Here is a 4,749-nt window from a genome sequence, read left to right on the forward strand (position 1 = left end):
GATAGGTATGGTGCCATACATCCATAGATAGGTATGGTGCCATACATCCATAGATAGGTATGGTGCCATACATCCATAGATAGGTATGGTGCCATACATCCATAGATAGGTATGGTGCCATACATCATGGATAGGTATGGTGCCATACATCCATAGATAGGTATGGTGCCATACATCATAGATGATAGGTATGGTGCCATACATCCATAGATAGGTATGGTGCCATACATCCATAGATAGGTATGGTGCCATACATCCATAGATAGGTATGGTGCCATACATCCATAGATAGGTATGGTGCCATACATCCATAGATAGGTATGGTGCCATACATCCATAGATAGGTATGGTGCCATACATCCATAGATAGGTATGGTGCCATACATCCATAGATAGATAGGTATGGTGCCATACATCCATAGATAGGTATGGTGCCATACATCCATAGATAGGTATGGTGCCATACATCATAGATAGGTATGGTGCCATACATCCATAGATAGGTATGGTGCCATACATCATGGATAGGTATGGTGCCATACATCCATAGATAGGTATGGTGCCATACATCATAGATAGGTATGGTGCCATACATCCAAAGGGTTTGGGACAATCTCGACTTTAATATCCTTTTCCCTTATCTCGAAGAGCATGCTTGTATTTGTCAAACCCCACAGCCCAATTTTGACTTGGAAGTACAGCTAGGTTGGCAGACACACAGAGAGGGCATCTAATGACCTGCTGGTCCCGTGAGGAGAACAAAAAGAGAGCAAATGAAAGGCTCCCTAAGAAATACTGAATCTGAGGATCATGAAGGCAAAGATAGGGATGGCTCTGAACACAGGAGAGGACGGAGCAGAAGGACCCGGACAGGCTGTTCTCGGGGGTGGAGCTCCTTAGAAACATTCCTTTGGTATTGAGAAAAAGGTGAAAATGTAAAATAATAGAGAGAGAGAATGAAGGAAGCTCCTTCTGAACTTTTCTTGAAGGTCAAGATAATTTGATAATTTACAACAAGACTTGCATTAACTCCACCTCCCCCATTTTGGAGCTCTAATAAGCTGTGGTATAATTTTTTCTTTCAGAGAACAAACCACACTAATCTTGGGAAACGGTCACAGGTATGTTTTAGTGTAATACAGGTATTGCTGAAACACAAATAGATAAGCTGGTTATACAGGGAAATCTAGTCATTACAAGGAGGTTTTCGAGGTTAGATACATTCTGGGACTTGGCTGGGTCTGGGGATGGGCTGCACATGATATTTCTATAGACCGACTCTTCCTCATTCTCTCGTCCAAGGTCGAGCAGGCGATTCCGAGTCAGACAATCTGGACTGGAACCTGGTTCTGCCATTTGCTGACTGTTAGATCTGAGACAAGAAATTGTAAGCTCTTTGAGCCTAATAGTCATCATTCACAGAAAGGAAACAAGTCCTTCCTTGAAGGGATTTTAGAAGGTTTAATAACCTAAAATACAGTAAAGTGCTCAGAACATGATAAAAAGATATATAAGTGATAGTTATCGGTACTCTTTACTAACTCCCCCTGGTCTGTTTGCCACGGTACGGGAGGGAGAGGGTTCTAAAAACAAACGGGGAAGAACACTTGACCAATGAGCTAAAAAATATATTACACAATGGTAGGAGAACTGACTTTCAATAATCATACACTAGAAATTTTCGTTACACCTGGGTAACACCAAATTCTATTTAAAATGCCAGTCTCAACTGTTTCTGCTATTTGACTTTGACCCCCCTAATAAAGATTTAGCATAAGTACATAGAATGACAATCTTCAGTAAAGGAGATAGAAATGATTTATCTACCAAGTTCTTTATTGCCTAACAGTCTTACAAATAGGGCCAGAGATAAAGTTACCATTAAAACTAACGGGATGTTCAGTATTACCTCCTGGATATATTATTCTTGCTGTAATCTTATCTTAGGTTGTCACCCAATGTTTCCTGAATCCCCATCAAACATTCATGCTGTGCTAGGTACTGTCAGGGACACAGTGATGATTACAGCGCAGGCTTTGCCCCAACGGCGCTCATCATCTAGCGAGAGGGAGGCAGTGGTAGTAATTGACAAAAAGGCCAGCTGTTGAAGAGTTTTCTGAAAAAGGTGCAAAGTGTTCTGGGAATATAAGCAAAAGGTAGGTTGCTTCCAACTGCAGACATCTAGGAGGGTTCTCTAGGGAATTATTTGAACAAGGTCACGGAGGACGGATAGGACTGCATTGTCAGAACGGCAGTAAAGGGACGGGGTTAGCCGCAAGGCTGAGAAGCAAGCTTGAGCCTGACCCAGAAAGTCGATGAGAGCAGGAGGCATTCAGAAACAGTAGCTACAACAGCATGGAGTTGTACAGAACGCAGGGAGTAAAGAAGACAAAGTAGAAGAGGCAGGTCAGGAGAAGGCTGTGGAAGGTTTTAAACGGCCAGCTGAGAAGCTGGGGTTTTTCCTAGCTGCAGAAATCCAATGAAGGAAGAACGCCATGCTGGGTCTTGGCTCTGGAAAGATGCACAGTTAGAGTCAGTATGGAGGATTTATTGGAGGGGTGAGAAAGAGACTAAAGGGAAGTCAACCAGACAAGGAGTCCTGGCCATAGATCAAAGGTATTAAGACCTAGAAGGTGGGCAGTGGCACAGAAAGCAATGGATGAATGGCGCTCTGCGTTTTTGTCTTGAGATGACACACTCCTTGAGTGCACCAGTCTCAGATATACTTTGTTGCTGAGATTAAGAGCCTTGGGCTAAACTGAAGAAATGAAAGTCCTTGAATGTAACTAATCTGTGCAACTGCTCCTTTAAAGACTTGCCTGGTGGTCACTGTCTGAAGACGGCACACTGAGATAGAAGGGACCGTGTGCAAAGATTTTCGTAACCAAGGGACCTGTGATAAAATAAATGTAATATAGAAGTCCAGTGATTTGCACTGTCCCAACATCACGCAACACTCCAGTTTTTTTTACATCTTTGTCCCCTCCGCAGTCACTCTGTATTTTCTTTAGTCTTTTCCCTCTTCTACAATTTCCGCTTTTTTTTTTCCCCCCCCCCGGCCTTGCTGTGTGCCTTGTGGGATCTTAGTTCCCCGACCAGGGACTGAACTCACGGCACGGCCTCGGCAGTGAAAGCACTGAGTCCTAACCACTGAGGCACCAGGGAATTCCCAATTTTTGCTATTTTCATGTGAACATCTTTTGCAGGTGACGGTTGACAACTGGTTGTCCCTAATTCGTTCCCCAATATGAATGAGCCAATGAACCTATTTTTTAAAATGCTTTGAGGGACTTCCCTGGTGGCCCGGTGGTTAAGACTCTGTGCTTCCAATGCAAGGGGCGTAGGTTTGATCCCTGGTCGGGGAGCTAAGGCTGCACGTGCTGTGCGGCACAGCGGCCAAGAAAATATAGTTTTAAAAATGCTTTGAGGGCTTCCCTGGTGGCGCAGTTGTTGAGAGTTCGCCTGACGATGCAGGGGACACGGGTTCGTGCCCCGGTCTGGGAAGACCCCACATGCCACGGAGCGGCTGGGCCCGTGAGCCGTGGCCGCTGGGCCTGCGCGTCCGGAGCCTGTGCTCCGCAACGGGAGCGGCCACAACAGTGAGAGGTCCGCGTACCGCAAAAGAAAATAAATAAATAAAAAATAAAAGCTTTGAGATTCTCAATGTAGATGTCCAATCCCATGTAAAAATCACATAACCGTGAAATGAAATGACCAACCTTATTATTTAAACTCTATTCTCAGAAATAAAATCAAACATTCTCTAACACATGCAACAAATCAAATATCACCATCGGCACTTTTTCTTTTCACACCTAACACGTGAGCTCTTAATTACACTACTGCATTCATTTTCTCCTTTCAGATAACAAAAAAGTGAATCTGTGAATGTAGCTACACAGATTCCTTTAGAAAGCAATCAGACATAGAATGACTCTAAGTGAAGACTCCAGGCACTTTTCTATGTGTACAAATGCACGCACTCTGCATACCAGTGGCAAAACCAGAAAGAACATTCACTGGTTTTCTTCCTCAGGATCTGTTAGGATTCCTTCTAGCCCCCATCTTTACTCACTCTCTAAGGAAATCAAGATCTGGGCAGCAATGCCAGGCTAGGGGGTCAGCAGGGACCAGGAACCGAGGAGTGTATTAAAAAACAGAAACATTGGGACTTCACTGGTGGTGCAGTGGTTAACAATCCGCCTGCCAATGCAGGGGACATGGGTTCCAGTCCTGGTCCGGGAAGACCCCACATGCCACAGAGCAACCAAGCCCGTGTGCCACAACTACTGAGCCTGTGCTCTAGAGGCCGCGAGCCACAACTACTGAAGCCCACATGCCTAGAGCCCGTGCTCCACAACAAGAGAAGCCACCGCAATGAGAACCCTGCGCACTGCAACAAAGAGTAGCCCCCGCTCGCCGCAACTAGAGAAAGCCTGCGCAGAGCAATGAAGACCCAACACAGCCAAAAATAAATAAATTAATTAATTAATTTTTTTAAAAAACAAACATTTATTAGTGCTTGACAATTAATTAGATCTTATTTTCTTGCTTTTAAAGACAGTTCCATAATGTTAAAATGTAGTGTACCCTTCTACTGGTGATAATTCAAAGTCCTTCTTGTGCACACTCTCTGACATAAATCATAGCAATTTTTTTTTTTTTTTTTTTTTGCGTTACGCGGGCCTCTCACTGTTGTGGCCTCTCCCATTGCAGAGCACAGGCTCCGGACGCGCAGGCTCAGCTCAG

At 44.3% G+C, this 4,749-nt stretch overlaps 1 pseudogene; it reads right to left on the bottom strand.

Annotated features, from left to right (window-relative positions):
* LOC103087868 (MOB kinase activator 1A pseudogene) overlaps window positions 1-1,356 on the bottom strand; it is a 6,960-nt pseudogene extending 5,604 nt beyond the window's left edge.
* Window positions 1,357-4,749: the final 3,393 nt, after the last annotated feature.

This window comes from Lipotes vexillifer, unplaced genomic scaffold (genome assembly GCF_000442215.2).
Source record: "Lipotes vexillifer unplaced genomic scaffold, Lipotes_vexillifer_v1.1 scaffold1958, whole genome shotgun sequence".
Taxonomy (NCBI): Eukaryota; Metazoa; Chordata; class Mammalia; order Artiodactyla; family Lipotidae; genus Lipotes; species Lipotes vexillifer.